The following is a 21,231-nucleotide window of genomic DNA, read 5'->3' as shown; positions in this document are numbered from 1 at the left end:
GTAAAACTGGAACAGTTTCCCAATAGAGCCAGAGGCAGGGGGAGAGGAACAAAAATGAAAAAAACCCCACAAAACCAAAAACAAACAAACAAACAAAAACCCCACAACAAACAAACAACCTACAACTAAGAGAGAGAGGGAATGTGACAATATTTTTCACCTAAGATCTCTGAAGTTAAAGCATTCTCAACAGCAAACTTTTTTTCTGGCAGGTTCAAAAGGCCACAGGCCAATATATTTTATTGAGTAATTTTTCCTCTAGAGCCTAAGAAAGAGAAGTTATTTTAATATAACAATAGCTCAAGGTGTACAGTGTATGTTTTCTTATCATCACTTTGCACATTCCCTGTCTATCCAGACCTCTACTCCCCAACATTTCCCCTCAAGATTTGCTCTGCTTTGGCTTCTCCCGCATTCTCAGATTCTATACATTAATTTTGTTGTCAGTATTTAAGTGGAAACTCCTACATCGAAAGAGAAGCAGATATTTGACTCAGTCAGTAGTGACAGTATATTTAAGTGCCTTCACATACAAGAGTTGAAATATTTACCTAAATATTTGTATCCAGACACAAGACATCCCCAGTTACATTCACACAACATACACACTTCCTACACACGTGAATGAAAACCACACATCAGATTGAACAATCTTTGTCAATATTACTTCATTATGGTGTTTTACTATCTTTTCTATATTAAGTGAATTAATATGTACTATTTCAGAAGCAATGACGGTTTTAAAGTCCAGTATGGCACACTGTCTTCAAATTAGAAGAGGAAACTTCATTCTGGTGTATTTGGTGAAATACATGGGCTTTACTAAGAGATAATTTGGCATATTGAACAAATACCATGGCAAACAGATCGTACATCTTCCTACTTTTCCATAATTTGCAAATCAAGCTTGTGTTTAACTCCATTGCTTGCCAATACTTCGTAGAAATTAACATCCGACCTCTACGTCAGTACGTCTAAAATACAGCAGGAAAACTAGCCTTAAATGAACCCTTCCAACGAAAACCAAAGAAGCAGTTACCTGCATTAAACAGATAATGCCGAAATATAGAAAGTGAATTGCAGGTTACAAGTAGTCCAGGTAGGCATGTGCACTTGGTTTTTCACCTAACATAAATAGATCAGTCAGAGAAGGAAGTATTTCATTTCTGTTGACTCAATCTATTAATTAAAGTAAACATAAATATTTCAAGTCCCAGTGAAATCATCTATTTTTGGCCTAGAATGAGTAATTATCTTGTTTGTGACTAATCTCAGTGGGAAATTTATGAGGGGCAAGGGCCACTTCGGAAACACATGGTCTGATGTGAGTGCTCGAGACAGTACTAGAGGTATTTTTCTGCTTGCAAAGAGCAATTTACAATTATTAACCTTTTCCAACTAAAAAGAAATTGAAAGAATTCAGGCGTCTCAAATTATTTCTTTGTTTCTAGCCCTAAAGAGCCTTCGGATTATTTCATATCTCCCCCCTTTCTCTGTCACAACCTAATAATCACTTCACACACAAAGATTTACAAATCATACGTGTCAGCTTCAAGATAGGGAGAAAGCGAGAGGTAATTTTTCCTCTCAGTTTTTGGAAGGGTCCTAGTATTATCCTGCCCGAAGAAAATGCTTATTTTCAGCCTGACATCACATATATGGTTAGGTGCTGTGTGTACCACATGGAGACAAAGGTTTAAGAGCAATTTTATCTCCAGTACCAAAATTAAGGAGGTTGACCATCCTGCACTAAATGAGAAGATGAGACTTTCCATGGCACAGGTTCACATTGGTAACTTCACAGCGTATATTAACCAAATAGTTTCCAGAGACATAAATTTCAGGGAGCTTTCCGAGGATTCTGGGGGTGGAAAAATGTGTTCCATTTTGCACTAAATTCTGTCTGTGCCACAGCGCTTGCAGTAGCCGATACTTTTTATACACCTACGTATAGATCAAAGCATTCGTCTCCAACAAGCGACCCTGCACTCCGAAAGAAGAGGTGTCTGAACATTTTCCATAGAACACCTCCATACAGCAAAGCAGAACATTTAGCTCAGAAAAAAATCTTCTTTTCAACCAAGACAGCTCTTCTTACAGTATTGCCTACAAGGTCATCTTCACTAAGATGCAAAGTACATATAGAATAGCCAGAATTTTGCGAGCCTTTTCTGGAACGTACAGTAGTGCACCTGGGAGATTCGTGTGTCAGACATTCCCTGTTTGCACTGTCTGTGATCTCGATGGCTTTGATTCATGTATCGCAGGACTTGTACAAAATCCAGCTGTTGGAAACATAATGAAATTTATACCCTAAACCTACTCTGTGTGTTAAATTGTTCTCCAAAAATGTTATGGCAGCCCAGAAAAATGGACTGGCAGGAATTTGCCGGCTGTGTATTTGACTAAATTTCAGGGCTTTGTGTAAATGTGTGACGTGTTGTAAGGCTCACCAATGTCAACACATCTGCAGCCAGGAAAATACTCCCCTGTGCCCTCTGTCCTTGTTAGATACAGTTATAATTACCTGATAATAAGCATATCTCGGGTTTACCAAATGTATTAAGTCTTTATTCGGAATGCCTGACAGGGATCAGAGCATGATACATGTTAACTACTATTACTATGAATTATCCAAGAATGCTAAACAAGTAAAAATGAGATAAAATCCTGATTCTCTTAAAGACTAGGATCGGTTCCACTGGTTTTGATGGAGCTAAGATTTCAGTCTGGATCCCTGTCTTGAAAAACTAAATTAAAAAAAGAAAAAAATAGCACAATGCTGGAAGGTTGAGAAGAGATGATAGCAAATCCAGAGACAGAACTACATGGTTATGCAAACTTATTATGAAACATCACTTTGCCTTGTCAAAGCAAATAAAATAACGACCAAAAATAGGAGGACTAGAATAAAGTGCCAGTGACTGTATTATCCCATTTCATAAAAGGGAACACAAAGATTCACAGAGCTTTGCATCAATGCCTTGGTTTTATGAAAACCACGCTACTTTGCAGCCAAAGAAGGAATTTAAGAAGGAAATTTAGAAGCTGGATTCATGAGAAGGAATTTAATAAGGGTTAGGTAAGAATCTTGAAAATATAAACTATACCAACTTTTGCCCAAGGTCAGTTAGCAGAGCTGTTTGCCATGAGGGGGTTTGGATTTTGGTCTGTTGAGCTCTGACTCCCACTCCCACACTCAAAATAGTAGATTTCAAAATATTAGGTAATCTCTAGATGTTATCAGATAATTTACCCGCCCTGGTCATGTCCTTGTATAGGAAGGAGGAAATGGACTTCTGCATATCACTGATTTTTTAATTTTTTTTTCCTAAAGCAGAAAAGGAGAGGGGAGAATGCAAAGAAGCTTGGTGAGTATCACCAAACCCCAACACAGAATTGTTCATCAAGGTCTGAGCTTCCCTATTGTGGTTGCGCCAAGATTTATTAAAGCACAGCATGTGTTCACTTATTCTTATCCAAAATGAACTGAAAAGGCACTTTGCATCTGCCCTCAGGAAAAAAAAAAAAAAAAAGTAGTTTGCTTATTTGGCAAACTTTGTTTAAAAATCTGTTTATTCCAAGGTTTGTCGCTTTAGTACTTTTTGTTTGTTTGATTGGAGGTTTCGGGGCTTTTTTTGGTTTTGTACATGGGTGTGCAGCTTTCTTCCCCTCCTGTACCTCTCTTCCTCCATCTGTTGACCTCACTTTAGCACATAGTTTCCCATTTACTTTGCCAAAAATGTGTAAAACTTGGGGCGTCTGCTTCGATTTCTTTGTGACTTGTAACTGTATCATTAAACTAACATTTGCTCAGTTATAAAGAAATCCCTGTAACTTTAATTAGGCTCTTCTGCTCCATTTGCTCTTGCGCAGTTGCAAGTGTGAAGTAATGCTTCCACATGGAAATGATAGGGAATGGTCTTTATTATAAACGAGCTGTGTGAAAAGCCAGAAACCTCAAGTACTGAGTTTCTCACAGTACCTAGTACTGTACTTTCTGCATACAAGATGTTTCCCAATGCAAAATAATGGTTTCCTTACCTTGCATTTCCACCAAAGGCGCCTGCTCTCCCTCTACCACCCCTGAATTCTGCTCTTCTGTGAACAAGCATAATCCAAATCCCCCAGTGTCCCAGGAAAAAAGGCCATTCCTTGAAAATTCCATTTTCTAGCTATGGATATGGGCCACACAGCAGCTCACTAGTCCCCTCATATTCACAGTTAAATTTGGAGTGTCTAACGTTACTCTATTGCACATCGTGAGTTGGATTAATACCTTAAAAAAAGAAAGATTTCATCAACTAGATTATCCTGCACCAGAAGCACTAATACAGGTAGGCAATAATAATATTTACACGTGAAACAACACTACCTGATTAGTTTAGAAACAAGTTTCCATAAAGCCAAAAATGAAATTATACTGAAATAAGGAAATGTCACTAGTACCAGGATTAGAAAATATTTTTCTTATTAGAGTTGTTCTTTACTCGGTATAGTATGTTCAGGTAGACCCAGCAGATATAATATTTTCTACCACTGCACCTAATTCCCTATTATTGCAGCAGTTGCACACTAGAGATTACGCACCGTTTCAAGGAACATTAACTGAAATCAGATCCAGTTATTTTTGTCGATTTATATCTAAGTGAACATATCTTTAAGATATGTTTAAGAAAGGATGTTTACATGTTAGGCATTAGAATATGACATGGTTTTACCTTTTACATGGAATGAGGACAGTGGTGTTTCCTCTTCTACTTTGTGATCCCTTCTCATTACAACATTATTTCTTATTCCCATTTTTTCTTTACATGCATTCAGCTGTTGTTATTACTCTCCTGCAATAAAGCTATAATCATTACAAGGTGTCCCCTTCCATTGCCATATACTTAAGGACCATTTTAACCTACACGACCCACAATTCAAAAAATAGAAGCCAAATCTCCCAAATCCTAATACCTTGTTTTGATCATAGGGTTGGCGTATCTTTCAGTGTTGGCAGGTGGATTTTCCCAGTATTCCACTCAATTGCTTAAATGCAGTAGGAATCCAAAGGTATGCTCTCTGATGAGCTTATAGCCTGAAAGAACAGAAGACAGCATAAGAAAAAGCTCCATTTACAAATATGCTGGGCAGGCAATGACTTACCCCCAGCAATCCTGAGAACTTGCGCTTCATTAGAAACCTCCCAGGTAGCTTGAACGAAGGAGAGAGAACATTCCTGTGGCAAAACCAGAAAATCTGCCTCTAAATCCATTGTTTCTTGAACAGAAAACACCTCATTTTGCTGTTTGTTAGAGTGAAACGTGTCTCAATGGTGAAGTATCTAGAGACCACTCTGAAGCAACCTTTATTATAAGTACAGCCCCGTCGATGCAGAGATCTGTATCAAAAGCACATGAAAACCAACCATATAACATTTCTCCCCAAGACTAAATCCCACTGAAACATACGTTCCGCAAATTTGCTCGGTCACTGTGTTCAGAATCGTTTCGTGCAGACTCAGATGTGGTCTCCCAGTCCTAGGTAAATGGGGCTCCTGCAAACAAGTGGCTTTGGAGGTGAATCCCCAACCATGGTCCCTCCAGCTCCACGTGCTCCAAGGGTGACCCTGCTGGTGTCCAGCTTTACAGGCAGGAAATAAAGGAGTGAGCACAGAAGGTAAAAGAGACACTGTCATGCCAAAGATTTCTTCTGGACCCTGAAAAGGTTCTAGAAGCCATGGTCACCACTGTAAAACTCACAGAATCTAAGACAACTGTGACACCTTGAAGTCACTGAGCAAAGAGTCATGAAATTAATTTATTTTGCTCATTATTCAGTCATGAGTCTGGGTCACAAGGTATCTCCAGGTATCTCTTGTGTCCTCCCTAGAAACAGAGATCACTTATGAAAAATGGATAGGTGTTGCTTTCTCATTGACATATAGAAGCTGATTTTTTCAAAATAAAAATATGGACTCTTTAAATGAGTATAAAAAGTATATATTATCAAGCCACATGAACTTCCCTCTTAAGTCCTCACACACAAAAAAGGCGAAAACACAATAGGCTCATTCCTAAACAAAGGGTTGTGCATTTTCCCATTTTAAACTGTTCATAAAAACTAAAACCCAGTTAAACTATACTGAGAGAAACAAGGGCTTTCAATTCATCCATGCCCCTTCCTTCAAGCGTGCCTTTTACCAACTAAGAAAATCCCAAACAATAACAACAAACTAAAAAGCCCAAACTTTTGGCTAAGTTTCCAGCTGCTAATTTTGTCTGTCATGAGCTGCTATTGTCAGTCTGAGGGAGGGATTGTTCCCAACTTAAAAAAAAAAAAAGTAGAAGATGCAAAATATACTCAAAGTAACATCTGTGTTTTCTGATTTTATTAAAGCATTTTGTCTTTGTTATACAGAAATAACAAAACACTGAGCCCTTCCCATCAGTATTCATGACGTCTGCCTTTTCATACAAAACCCTCTGAAAGAAAATTCCCTCTGGAAAAAAAAAATACTTTCCTTATAAAAAAACAGATTGTGAGACAGATGATTGCATTGTTTAATCAAATTTCCATCTGAAAACTCTTTTCCTAGTTTTAGATTTAGCTCACCCAGTAAGGCACAGGCACTAGGAAACACGTGGAAGTATAAAGTAGCGGCTCCTCCATTTTATTATCTCCCTTGAGCTTTGCAATTGGCAAATGAAAAAGAAAGTGAGGAACAAAAGTAGGGGACATAAATTAAGCCCTGCTTTTTAAAGTTCAAACTGAATTTTTTTTAGTTTTCTACAGCTGTCAGATAAGCAGGGTAAAACCACTAACGCATGTTTAATATATAAAAAACTCATAATGTTCGGTAGTACGACCTCCATTGGAGACATTAGTTCAGGCCAGTGAACTTGGAGTAAGCCGAGTGTGGAAATGTGGAATTGGGCCAGCGACCCCCACCAGTGCCTGTCATATCTGCTGAAAGCAAACTTGTCAAATGTAGAAGGGGCAGAAGGAGGACAAGAGTATCCTTAAACCAGGGAGCAGCAACAAAGCAAAGATGCCCATCATCTATTCACAGTTGTCTGTTGCTCAGTAATGGCTCTGGTCGTCTCAGGAACAAAAAGTCTGGTTATAGCCTCAACCTTTCAACCTTGGCCGGTCTGGAGGCCTTTCATTTCACAGGCTCCCCAAAGCTGATGAGTGATCGTAAAGCTATGATACGCTCCATGCTGTTATCATCTCTTCAAATGTACTTGGTACCACGCAGAAGAGGAACAGAGCATTCCCAGGACTGCAGTAATAAAAGAGCCACTGTTCTTCCCCTTCAGCTACGAAAACAATCTTTAAAAACAGTTGATCGGTTGCATTAATTGTATTTCCTTCTAATTTTGGTTTTTATAAATCCAATCATTTTAAATATCCACCTTACGTCCCAACGCTAGTTTTAATTTACCCATTGTATATTTGTCCTTGAGCTTTGGCTGTAGCCTGCTTGCTTTCTACCCCCCCAGTTTCATATATTCACTTTTCTTCCTCAGAAAAACAAGATGCAACTGCAGGGAAAAATCCACCATGACCACGGGATTTCACAGACAGGGAACCAGTTAAACCCCCGTCATTGTCAACAGGAGACAGAGAACCTACACTGACATCGTAAAAAGACCAAGAAATGTCTAGGATGTGTTAACTTCTCATATCAGCAAGCGTTGAAGACCTCACAAATTAATCACGTTGCTGTGACTAAGAAGAAAAAGTGACACTTCTGCCTGGTTGGCAGCACCCTGCCTCTGTTCGGTGTGAGGATTCCAGCTTTCGACAAGCGCAAAGTCCTGCATTTTTTCCTGGGATCAGGTGCCACCATCCTTGGACAATACTGCACTGCAGCATCTCATCTCTTCATTAGAGAAGTCTTGGAAAGCACAATAAATAATATCCCCATATTTCTCCCCTTCACATCATCACATCCTTACATTCCCCCAAGATTACTCTTCAGTGTTTATTTCCCCTTTTCAATATATTGCTTTTGTGACTCTTCTTCCGTATTTCTAATTCTCCTTTTGAATAAACATGCTGCAAGCAATATGTGGCAAGTGAGTTACCTGGGATTCCCTCTTCAGCAACACGTCAGTTATTGCTCTTCTGTGACAGCAGATCCCTGGGGGCTGTTTTCACCTCTAACTCCTGATAGTTACTTGTCCTACTGATCTAATCACATACCAGCAACTTTATCAGCTGTGAATGTGGAATACTGTAGTTCCGCTTTAACACAAGAGAGTCTGCTGGTGCTTACTGTTTCCAGCTCCAAAATGTCAAAATGTATTTTCTGTTCTGGGGTGGTCTATGCAAAATAAAGTTTGATTGCAAAAGAGTAGACATAATTTTATCCTCTTCAGTATTAATTCCTGCAGATCAGATGAGAAGCCTGTTGTTTGTTGCTTTACAAAGCCCTCTTTGAATATGTCCCAAGTATCTTACACCATCCTGTGCGGACACCTTACACGTTTGGTTTTGATCACATTTCCTTATCCTAAAGATAAGGTTATACTGTAACGATTTTCAGGCTTCTCGTGTCATGTAACTACTTAGAGCAGCCATTTCCAGGTTAGGTATTTTTTATGAGAAAGATTAAAGATTTTCATTTAATTTCTCATTTTTGTTTATTCTATTGCATGAGAACTCGAGATAAGTAAACTTCAGTGTTCTGAATGAACTCTACCAAAACACATATGTACAGTATTTACAAACACAAACTTGAACAAAATACATACTTCCATGTGTGTAACTTCTGGCTTCAGTCCCAGAAAGGTAGCTGAGGAAAAAAAAACAAAAGAGGGGGAAAAAAAAAGTCAGGTTAGTGTACTTAAGAATAGATTATCAATGAAGATTTCTAAGTAAATTATCTGTATGTGAATGACCCCTCTTGAGTGAACTTCACACACTTGAGTGTAGCTGAAGTTCTGCATCTGTGCTGAACCCTCCTGCTGGGATATCTGAGGGCAGATGCTCAATTCTGCAGTAAACTGAGCTCCTCTATATCTACTGTGTCATTTAAGTGGTGTTACCTTTTCAGTAAAATGTGTAGCCAAACACAAAAAAACACTGCTATGACTGTAAATCCATCATTACCAGAGCAAGATTTTTGTACTACAAAAATGGAGAGAAGTAATTTCATAGGTGCACAAGTGATATATTCCATATACTACATTATTTCCCCGCAGTAACCAAGTCTACTGAATGACAAAGAGGAAATAACAGGTCAGCCCAACTAATGAATATAATCTGTATTTTTAGGAAAATTCTGGGAATGTAATTATTGACAACCATTTTCCAAACACATGCTTTCAGGCAGGTCTGGTAACACTATTAGGAGGCTTAGTTTATTATTTTTTATTATTATTGTTATGTATATCATAGAACGGTTTGGGTTGGAAGGGACCTTAAAGATCAAGTAGTTCCAACCCTCCTGCCATGGTCAGGGCCATCTTTACCCAGACCCGGTTGCTCAGAGCCTCGTCCAACCGGTCTTGGACACTTCCAGGGATGGGGCATCCACGATTTCTCTGGTCAGCCTGTTCCACTGCCTCGCCACCCTCATGGGGAAGAATTTCTCCTTTATGCCCAATATAAATCTACCATCTTTCAGTTAAAGCTGTTACTTGTGTTTATTCTGAAGCTTACACACAGTACTGAAAACATTTAGAGGATCCCGGGACAGAAGACAACTCTTTGGAGAAGGGGCATGTGAAGCTGGAGAGCAGACAAAGCCAGATTTGGCCCTCAACTCAAACACAGCACCTGCAACTAACTGTCTGCATGAATTTTTGGGGTACTAGCGTGCCAGACACGAATACAAACTGAGAGTATAAACAGAGATGTGAAGACTGAGCTATCATATGGGCACAGGACTCAGCCCAAGGAGACTCTATTGAAACATATCTAGGGTGATACGCGGGAGTTGAGAACTGACAGGACTGGAACAGATTGGAGAACATGGGCCAAAAGAGAAGTTGCAAGATGGACAACCAGGAAATCAGCCCGACGACTGTAATGCAGTTCCCACCACAGCCAAGCTTGGAGGCTCCAGGCTGTTGAGAATTAAATACCTCCAAACCTGTTCCATGTCTGTGTGCACGTGCTACAATTTGCTGTTATGACCAGAATCTCTGCTGCTTGACTAGTCTATATGTTGCATTTAAAATTTCAAGCCACGTTGGTGAACCTGTGGCTGCCTCAGAGGACAACAGGTGGAAGTTTTGATTACGTATATAGTTTGCTTTATTCAATGGAGGAGTTTACAAACTATCTCATGGAAATCTCTAAATACAGAGGTGTTAAAAAGATGGCAAGATCAGGTTCTCAGAATTCAGAAAGACTGAAAAGTCAGAATTAAGGTTGACCACACAACCTTAACTGAACTCTCTGTATGAATGGATCTGAAAATCACCTACCCCCTGAAAATCTCTAGCCCCCTCATTTATTCCTCACCTTCCAGCTGGTCAGGATGCGATCCTGGGTCTTCAGTGCTTAGGCCAAGCTCATTCCTGAGCGGGCCTTGTCTTGTCAACAGCCCCGTAGAAAAACCATGCAAGATCATGCCATTAAAGACTACATTATATTACCTCTACACAAGTGGAGACAATTTGTGTTCAATAGACAACCGAACTCAAGCCTGGAATTTCCTAAAGCTGGCAAGTTTGGGCCTGACGTGTTATAGTTAAGACTGGATTTGTGTGTATAGCAGCATAAATGCATATTCCACAGCTCTGTCAAGCTGTAAGAGGCATCTTTTTGGAGGGAGAGGATTCTTTGGCCACACAAGCTCCTGTCACACAGCTGGGTACTGTGGACTACTTGGCTCAATTTCACGAACTGTATGTGCGTGTGCCCTTGTTCTCCTCCTTTTTTTTTTCCTGGGACAGTGCAATTTGGAAGGTTCAGTGGCATTCTTTTAGCAGATCACATTCCCCCACAATCTACCTCCCTTTCGATTTCTTTTCAGTTTGTTTTCTGCTTGTTATTTTTGGGCAATAAGGTCAAAAGTGCTTATTTGTTTGTGAAGGGTTTGGCTAGGTTGGTTGCATGCTTGACTCATTTCCCATTACCCTGATATTAAACATTCCTATAAACCTTAATGCCTTTTCCTATTATATTCCTAGCTCATCGACTCCACATTTTTACTCTAGAAACCACTTCCTTTCTGTGCTACCTGTTTATCCTAAGTGGAGATTTCATCAGTTTTTCTAGATGATCCTGTAGACAGGCATTTAAAGTACAGGAAAAAATATCATAAATTCTCAGGGTTTCAACAAAATAAATGAAATTTGAAAGGCTTCTGACAGTGTCATTTTGTAAAAACTCATATCTCAAAAGGGCTGCAATACTTGATTCACCATTGTCCCTAGCAAGAGTTACATAGTTCTTTTTTTTCCTGCAAAGATATCTTTCTTGATTATTTTTAAGGTTTGGTTCTATATCTGGTTCAACTACAGTAATTCAAATATACTACTTTTTTATTTTAAGACATTTATAGCTCCATTTCAGTGTCAAATTTTCAAGACCTTTGCTTGCACATTGGTTTATCTTTGACGTTATATATTAACAAAAGGTAGCCAAACTTATCTAATAAGATCAATAACATTTATCTGCAGTGCAGATGGGTTTGTATGGTCAGAGTTCCTCCACATATCATGACCAAGTCTTTGCTCTACCTGTTAATGTGTCAGCACTGGTCTGTGGTGGTTGTTAAGAAAACACCTACGCCTTAGGTGGAATTAGACCAGGGTGCTCAAAGCCCTGTCCAGCCTGGCCTTGGACACTTCCAGGGATGGGGCATCCACAGCTTCTCTGGGCAACCTGTGCCAGGGCCTCACCATCCTCACAACAAGGAATCTCCTTATTTTGCATCTCTCTGCTTCTCCCTTGTACCGCAAACCTGTATTTCATTAGACTACATAACATCCCTGTTTAATTACCCTTAGCAGACTAAAATTTGCCAGTTTCCATATGGCTGATCTGTTCGATCTGCCAGATTTTTCATGATTTATTCAGTGGAAAAAAAATGGCAATTTACAATAACAAATTCTTTGTTTCCTCACAGAAAGACTAGTTTCTATTCTCTGGGCCAAAAAAAAAAAACAACAACCAACCCTAGAACCAAACAATATGCACAACAGAAGCAGATGTAGCTATTATAGTGCAGCCCGATGCTTTGAGAAAAGGGACAGCATGAGTAAAACTAATGCATTAAAACATTTATTCAATGCATTTAATCTTTTTTACTTAGCATCACTCACGTTATTCTGTTGAGTGTAAAAAAATTTAAACTTCTTCACCCCGGTTTCCTGGTCTGCCGTCCCACCACCAGAACCCAGCATTATTATGTGTATAAAAAGGAAAATACTGGAAGTGCACATTTCTAAACATAATCAGCGGGAGCTTTCAGGTCATAAGCAAGAATCTCTTGTTGTTGTTGAATTCAGCATTAAACCAATGGATCTATTTTGTATCAATACACTGTAATTGGTTTTCTGGATGACATCTCTACAGAATAATGCTGGGATCAGTAGTGAGTACCGGGGCTGTATTAGCAGAGCAAACATTGAGTTATTATGTCCCTTTCAGAGAGCACAAAAGTTACTCTAGCTTGAAGCCATATGGCCGAGAAGCATGTTGACATATCTCGGCAATAAAGGGTTATGTTACAGAAGGGCCCATGTCGAGAAGATCAGAAAAGCTGGATCGGCTACTTGACCAGTGTCACATCACTGAACCCGGCCTAAAGAGCTGGAACAAAAATGACATGAACTCATCTGCGCCCACTGTCTAGGAGCGGAGACCTTTAACAATGGCAGCACCTGCCAGATCGCCGTCCTCCTCCCCAATAAAGTCACCAACAGCCCCCTCGCTGCTCCGTCATGTGCCTGGCACAAGGCCCCTATTGTTACCAGCCACTCTCACTCCAATAATTTCTCCTCTAAATGACACTGCACCACCACAGGTCATTTCAAGGGGGCTGAAAAGAAAGATTTTGCATCTGTTTTGAGTTGTAGGCAGCAAGGGGGAGGGGGCTCGAAACCCCTTGATAGCTGGCAAATGGTAATAGCAAAATGTCTCTATTGTTTGTGTCTGAACAAACAACCATACTACATGAGAGTTTTTATTGTCCTCAAGGCAATCTGCCACGAATGCTCCCCTTTGCCCATAGTCTACAAAGAGAGAGGCGAAAAAAAAAAAAATCACCACAATAGTCACAGTTAGGAAACCTTAGTGAGAGTTTAATGACCAGCTACCAACTAATGGATGGTGAGTAACATATGGCAGAGCTTGGCCTCTTCACATATTGATTAAAAATAATTTAAAATTTAAAGCCAAGTTTGTTTGACAAGGTTCCAGCTTCTCAGCAGCCACTTAACAATCTGAATAAATCTGAAGGGGAAAAGCTTAAATTCTAACTCAAGGCAAAGCAGAACAAATTCATTGTCACGTTACATAATTGAATCTGTTACATTCACCCAAAACCAACAGCCAACACTTGATGATTTTCTCCCTCTACCTAAAATATTTGCGGATGTAAACAGCAAAGCAATTCTTTGTAATACTTGGTACCTTTTTTAGAGTGCCTTTATTAGACTCCCTTTATTAAACACAAACATTAACCATAATCAAGGCCTGTTTAGTCACATTTTAACTACCTAATATTATTTAATGCAGAAGAATGATTCTTTTCTCATGTCCTCAAAGCACCACTCGAGTTGAACAGTCATATTTTTATACAGGTCTTTGTGTCCTTTTCTAGAGTGATGAATGTCAGAAACTGCAGCACTTGAGATAATTGTTCCTACTGAATGGATTTAAATAAAGTCTAACTGGATTACTTTTTATTCGCTTTCAAAACCAGCTACACACACTAGGAAATAGATCAGATAGCAGCGTAGAAATTACCTGTCTCTACCAAGAATCAGACGTGCAGCTAAGAAGATTCCAAGCAAATGAAAGCAACCAAAAAAATCCTGGCACTGGTTTTTAAACGGTGATTATTTGGAAAAAGAAAAAGGGAAATGTCCACTGTAGCCCAGCTATACACTACAGTAAGGATCTGGATAAAGACTTTGGATGTTTGGCAACTGGCATAACTTGGAGGCTGAAGCAACCAAGTTTGTGTCGGGATGTCTGTAACCTGCTCCCGATTCAGGCGCTGAACTGCTCCATAAGCTTGGCCATGTCACTTCGTCTCTGGCTTCTCTCCTGCTCCTTTTGCAGTGACTGCTGCAAAATATTCTGATCTTTGCCAAGGCTCTACCTGTTAATTCAACACCGAAGAGTTACCATAAAGAGGGTTCAGAGCTGAGACTTTCACTGGTCTTCGGTCCCACTATGAACATTTCCCTTATGTGACAAAGGCAAATGGCAGGCTTTAAAAATCTAAGAAAATGTCTTTTGGGGAATGTTACAGCCCAAGTATCCAGAGAATGCCATGGCCTACCTAAAGGAGGGGTGAGACCAAGTATCTGCAGGATTTCCACAAGTTACTGTGGATCAACTGAACTGACATGGACTGCAGTGTGTAGGGAGCAGAAATACTGAGAGTAGCACAGGTCTATTACGCCAGCACATTAGTCCGTGACAGAACTTTGAAAGCAATTAAGGTATATCCTGATGGAGATAGAAATAGAGTTCCTAAGCTGCCGCAGGAGTTAAGACCTAACTTGTTTAATGCTTATAAAAGAACAACAAAAACCCACTATCTTCAGTACTTATGCATGTGTCAAAATCCATCTATTAATAGTAGCCATGTATTATTAACTGCAGAGTGCTCCTCAGAGATAACAAAAATGATTGTTGCATTTTACTGGTCGCAAATCGGAATGCAGCGAGAGATTTTTCCAAGGCCACACAGGAAAATTGTGTCAACATCAGGATTACAAGTGAGATCATCTGGCTTCCAGCTCCATAAAATCATCCTTTCTCTCAAAAAAAAAATTGCTTTTCTAATAATAAAAGCCACTACAGGAAGGGGTGGTCTTCTTGTTTTTTCTTTTAACTTCAGAAATATAAGGACTGATCAGCTCTGGTCCTCCCTGCATTTGGACTTCCAAGATGCTTCCTGAACACAGCCACCGCACTCTGAACACAGGAAAGAAGTTAACAGCTTCATTCTCATCACATTCCTTCCCTTCGTGCTCCCAAACAGCAAGCAACATAAATTAGGATGTGAATCAATCTAATCCTTGGCACACCCACTTCTCTTTTAGGTATCTTTGTGGAATCTGACCACATCTCAGTCTTTAGTGTATTTTTCAAATCTACAAGGCAAGAAGTACCGCTCTACATCAACAGATGGGGAAAAAAGGTATAGTCTAGTAACTTGCTAAAAATCAAACATGAAGGTAAGTTTTTGGAAGAAGTTTCCTAAATCAGGACTAGTGCTTTGCCTGTTGGATCCGTCTTCATCTCAAAATACTGAAGGAGGTAAATAGGACTCCATGGGGATGTCAGGATCATCTTGTATTAACCCGTATCAGCCAAGCGGAAAACACCAAATGTATACAAATTTAGACTATTATAAATTAATTTTGGTATTTATGGTATATTTGATACATAATATGATATGATTTTAATATTTATGACAACAGAAGTGTGCCACATTGCCATAAACACATACAACTACAGGACCGCGGCTGCCGTGGGAGCTTTCTAGCAAACCATGGGTATTGACTAAATGTCTACTGAAATTATTTTCGTGACACTGTCATCCCAAACATGTCATAAACCTGGGATTTTTACAACAGAATAAAACCGAAGAGCTTGTAGAATGTACATAAATGTCTTCCACAAAAAATATGCTTACAGCATCAAGTGTGCCATCATTTCTCCCCATGTAATTGTATACTGCCCATAAACACCAGAGTTTGTGTGTGCACAAACGAACTCTGAACTATTTTGCATTAAAGTTAATTAAAATCTCCTGTCTGAAGAGAAAAATAATTCAACCTGGGAGTGCATTTGGAAGCCATTATGGACAGTCCTTGTGCTCTGTGGTAGGGCACGCTGCAGCTGAAATAACCACGTATTAGCACAAATGCGGAGGAGCAGAGAAATGCAAGACACTGAAGAAGGGCAAGGGAAGGCGGAGGACAAGGGCTGTAGACCTTGCGTCTTTCTGCCGAACACTGGGATGCTATTTACATCACGGCAAATATTCTCTAAGAGGAAAGAAAACACGGATTAAGGAATCCTCAGTGAAGAGGTCCAATCCTGCAGGAAGGAAAAAATAGAGCTCAGCACTTTCCAGAGAAAGTCAGGGAAGCACAGGCATTTGCATGACATTTGTAAAAACTGCTTCTGCCGCAGATATTTCAGGGCCACGGAGGATTTCCTCCTCCCTTCCTTGCTCCCTTTCTCCCAGCAGGTCAAGCAGGAGTCTGCTGCCCTGAGCAATCTTTCTTAGCAATCTGATTAACATATGGACACACTCTGGCTTACTAAAAACAGGAAATCAATTTGAAAGGCAAGACAAATATTATTTGCTTTCTTCCCATCTGCTGTGATATGTGAACACGTCTGCTTTCAGCAGTGATACGGTGTTATTGATTTAGGATATTTATAGTGTATCTGCCCTTATCAGGCCAGCTATCAAAGGGCTGTAAGGAAAGGCTGTTTGACCCTACGGGCTATTTAAATACGTAGTTGCTTGAAAAAAAGTCAGATTTTCTTATTCGAGTTGACAGCAATACTATTTCATGTCATGCCTAAAGATACCATTTCCTGCTCTGCCATCTACTTCTGTTTGATTGCAAGTCAAATTATATGTAATTGTTCGAGGTCTCTCCCGTCTGCATGGTGACCCCGATGCATTTCCAGGCTACTGCTTTGACCCTCTGGGTCTGCAAAAAGCTGGTTTTCAGAGCACTATTGCCTTTTTAACCATAATCAGGCTGAGTCACTTTGCTAGATGGAGCACAGAAAGCCAGAGGACCCTTTCCCATAAGCACAGGCTGTCTTTTAAACAGATGAGTTTTAAGAAGCCTATATATAAGTAAGCAAACTCAATCATTCTGGAGTGGCCACAGATAACTATCTAAAAAGAGCACGGTGTGCACCCACTGGTAGCCTGGGCCAAAATGCGAAATATTGGATTGCTGCTGAGAGTATATAAGCAATATCTTTCATAATAATATTGCATTCAATCCATAATCACTTTTCAACGTTGCTCAAGCCTTACTAAAAAGCCCCCAAGTTGAAGGGAGGGCTTGTTTTACAATCAAAACCAAATTAATGAGAGCTCGTGCTGATAAAGGGCTCCATATAGCAACGTGAGGCTCTGCCGAGGGACATGGTTCACACCCATCATAGTGTCTCCCACAACTATAAGCTAAAATGTGCTCTAACTTAAGCAAGGACTATGCCCATCTGGTCAAGAAGCAAACATATAATGTTAAATATATATCCCATAAACGCAGATCAGCTTTAGGACACTCCATGCTTATAAGGAAATCCTTCCAGACCAGGCCATATTTTCCAAAACTTTTGCAAGCAGGAATTCACATCCAGGAGAACGAAATTTTCCTAATTTGCTGACCCTTCACGTCTCTCACACGGTTAATGGTTCATACCATATATTTTACAAGATGCAGGTGAAACTCTCTATACTCCCCCTTTCTTAACTCTTTCCACGAACTGTCAAGTGTTGCCATTTAATTTGTCTTCATCAAGTCAGAATTATTGTTTCAGACTCTTTGTAAATTCGAGCAGACATCCACACTTTGGTTTCCTTCACATCGAAAACTTCTTGCCTTTCACCTAGCAAGGCATCTCGCTGTCCCCTCATGCACAAGAGGGCGTGAAGGATTTCGGTCTTTTCTAATAATAACCATAATTTACAACAAAAGTCGCAGAATTAATTTCAGGGTCAGGCAACCCTCATGTTTCAAAGGCTCTAATATTATCATGGGAACTGCTTCTCCTGACCGGAAGAAAGATATAATAGGAAATCCTGACATCTGGAAGAGCACATCTGGCAACCATAATGTTTCCAAACTTGCTAAGAGTCCTTGTCAGCCTTTTACACCAAATTATTACCAACTTCCTTCTGTTGTGTGCTTTCTTTACAAGGTGTGCTTATATCACGTTCATCCCATTGGGCAGCATCAATTAAATAGTAATCACCTGCTTATCTGTAAGCACAGTGAAACTTTTAAGATATTCCTGGTGCTGGTGAAAAGTCAAGAAGTTTACAGTGAGTTGCTTCTCAGTTGTTCTGAATTATATAGCCATTGAAAATATCCAGTCCAAGCTAATAAAAAGAGTGCAGGAAGGAGCATAAAATCTTCCGATTCAAGCCTTGTGCACAGCAACAAAACATATTGTTATTGCTCCAAACATTTACCAAAATGGGCCAAACTATAATGCTTTGTTGGACTCATTTAATCAAGCTTTCTGTTAAGCCAAATATGAAGTAGCACCTGAGACTGGATGTCCCCATGTCTGGTCCAACACTTTTTTTTCCTAGATGGACTTAGTTGAGAGGAAAGGAGTCATATTTACATTATTCTGTGCGTCAACTAAAATTGCAAGAACTGTGTGGATGCTGACTGTTGATTCACAGAGCCCCGAACTGACTAAATGTTTGGTTTTCACTTTGCAATCCCAGGTAATTCTCCTCACACGTTACCTTCAAGTATCCGCACATTGACATTCCAAGAAATACCAAAGATACTTTCCCCAGCTCGATGTGTGTTCCCTGCACAGACAGAGGGCATTTCACAGGAGTCGGTGGAACAGAAACATAAATAAACCCCGGTGCCCCGGTGAGGCCTCTGGCCAGGAATGCCAAACACCTCCCTCTGCTCTCTGTCACCGATACCTCCATCCCCATGGGTCACTGCTGGTGGCCACAGCTTTTAATCACATGCTGGGCCTCCAATGATTTATCACCCCTTAATAGTTTTTGTGTTGAAGATTCCCAGTTGGCAGCTCAGCTCCCCTTCTCCCCCCACCATGTACCATTACCCAAGAGCATCAAAACCAAAGCAGGAATATAGACTGTCCATGTGGGAGCAGAGTTAACCCTGTTTAAGAAAACTATCTGTTACTGACAGGTGCTTTTAGCAAATAATTAGTGACACGATAAAAGATATTCAGAATTATGCAAAGGTTATAAAGTTAAAGACTTGAAACCTAGCCCGGTGTTTCCAACAGACTGCATGGCTCTCTGGTGTTCTAGCATAATGCATTTAAAATCACAGTCAGTCTTGTTACGATAAATTCTTACTATGAGGTTGAGTTTAGTTTTCAGCCCCAAGTTGCTTCAGTGGAACTTCCAGCTTACAGTGAACAGAAACACTGTGCACAGGAAAAATTCCAGCACTTATAGAGCACCAGTACATAACCAAGATTTGCCTCGTAGGAAACACCGATACACCATTTTTTATCCACAGGTCTCAAAAGTTTCTTGCACTTAGCCCCACTTCAAAGCTGAGCTGCCTTTCCAATTCACAGAGCGGGATGCTGCCCGAACCAGGGTTAAAGCCAAGCTTCCTTAATCCCAGTTTAAAAGCACTCTGACAGACCTAGACAGCTCTCAGAAATACACTTTTTCCACTTGATCAGACTCATTGGGAAATAATGGTTATGATTCCACTTCGAACAAAGAATAAACAACTTCAGTCCATACCAAGGGATTCTTCTCAGTCAGGTGGCAATAATCTCTGCAGGTGGTGGTGCTGGCAGTGATGAGGATAACGCTGGTCCATCTCCTCCTCTGTTGGATCCAAACAATCCACCTAAGCTCATTTTTCCCTAAAATGAAGTATACACACTTTACTTGTTCTGAACACAGTTAACACACACATAGTACACAGGAGCCACGTTATTTTAGCCATTGAGCAGAGGAGTTTAACCATTTATTAGGATTTGTTCCAGTGGAAAAAAGATAAGCCCTTTATACGAATCAGTCATATTTCACTGCCGCCTCTCTTCCTTACATATTTAACAGTATTCAGTGGTCTAATCAAAGATAAATAATACTAATAATAGAAGAATAAGGTTGAAAAACTAATAAAGTAATAAATTTCAGTGGCAAGCTTACACTCAGAAAAGCTGCCAATAAATACCAAAAGGCAAAGAAATCCAATGTGTCAGTCAAGTATCTTGGAGGGGAATTATCAGTCCTCAGAAAATGGGGATGGAGACCTGTTCAGATCTCATCCCAGCATGGAGCTGTGATGGAACTGGGGACACATACTCATGTTAAGAGCTGAGAAATACGCGCAGATGCTACATTTTAGGTATAGCTTCACCACCTGCCAACATTTTTAAGGTTCTTTACTTGTGTGTAGCAATTGTTATGCAGATAAGATGTATTCTTGATACATTTAAAGATAATATCCGTGGGTTTAGTTTCAATGACACTGAGCATCCATAGTCACAAACAAAATCATGCTACTCTTGATGATGATAATCTCTAAAAAAAGACTCTTTGTTATGTGTAATGTTATTATCTGTAAAACAACAGTTCAGCATGTATCTAAAGACGTCTAAATACAATCATGATTTAATTCATAAAAACAACCTGCAATGCTACCTTACAAACACCAGTGCCTATACACGACATATGGCTTACCCAGGGAAAAAGGTAATCCACCTCTAAAACAGGATGACAATACAGGCGGCCTTCTCACAGCCAGCATTTCTCATCACTGGTACATCGATTTACAGAGGCAGGGAAGGAGAATAACTCAAGATCCAAATTCATGGCTAGCACACAATATATAAATTGCATTTTTGCATTATGTCATACAACTGCCATTGCCCTACATGGTAACAGGTCCTTAATAAATAGGTGTATGTGAGAATGAAGGCAGACCAGAGCCCTTATAAAGCAAACTGCTGCTTTCTTACAGTTTTACCACTTGCTATAGCCTATGATAAAAGTGCTAAAAATCTAAAGCTAATACACAGGAGGTTTGTTTATTGCGTTGTATGGACCAAAGGAGAATTTCCTGCATATGACACTGAAGGCTGAGTGTACAAAAATTCCTCCAAAGTCTGCAGAGAGCGTTGAACAGACCCTCCTCTGTATTAGTCTTTTTCTCGCATGTCTGTGTTTCAAATTTCAACACAGCTGTGAAAGAAAAAAAAAAAAGGCAACACCAATAATCTTGCCAACTGGGCATTCAAAGGTCAGAGACAAAGGACAGTTTGGTCAGGAGATGAGTTTGCTGTGGGCAAATGACTGTGTCAGACGGCTGACGA

The 21,231-nt window shown here is 39.9% G+C and overlaps 1 long non-coding RNA gene across 1 annotated transcript; it reads right to left on the bottom strand.

Annotated features, from left to right (window-relative positions):
- Positions 1-5,307: 5,307 nt before the first annotated feature.
- LOC135988927 (uncharacterized) lies at positions 5,308-10,549 on the bottom strand. The gene is made up of 3 exons (XR_010606252.1): positions 10,465-10,549; positions 8,748-8,788; positions 5,308-5,386 (listed from the first exon to the last, which is right to left on the bottom strand). It is a non-coding gene; the product is annotated as an uncharacterized LOC135988927 (long non-coding RNA).
- Positions 10,550-21,231: the final 10,682 nt, after the last annotated feature.

The sequence above is a fragment of the Caloenas nicobarica genome, chromosome 5 (genome assembly GCF_036013445.1).
Source record: "Caloenas nicobarica isolate bCalNic1 chromosome 5, bCalNic1.hap1, whole genome shotgun sequence".
NCBI lineage: Eukaryota > Metazoa > Chordata > Aves > Columbiformes > Columbidae > Caloenas > Caloenas nicobarica.
The sequence above is the reverse complement of the archived record's forward strand: the minus strand, read 5'-3'. Positions and strand labels throughout refer to the sequence as shown.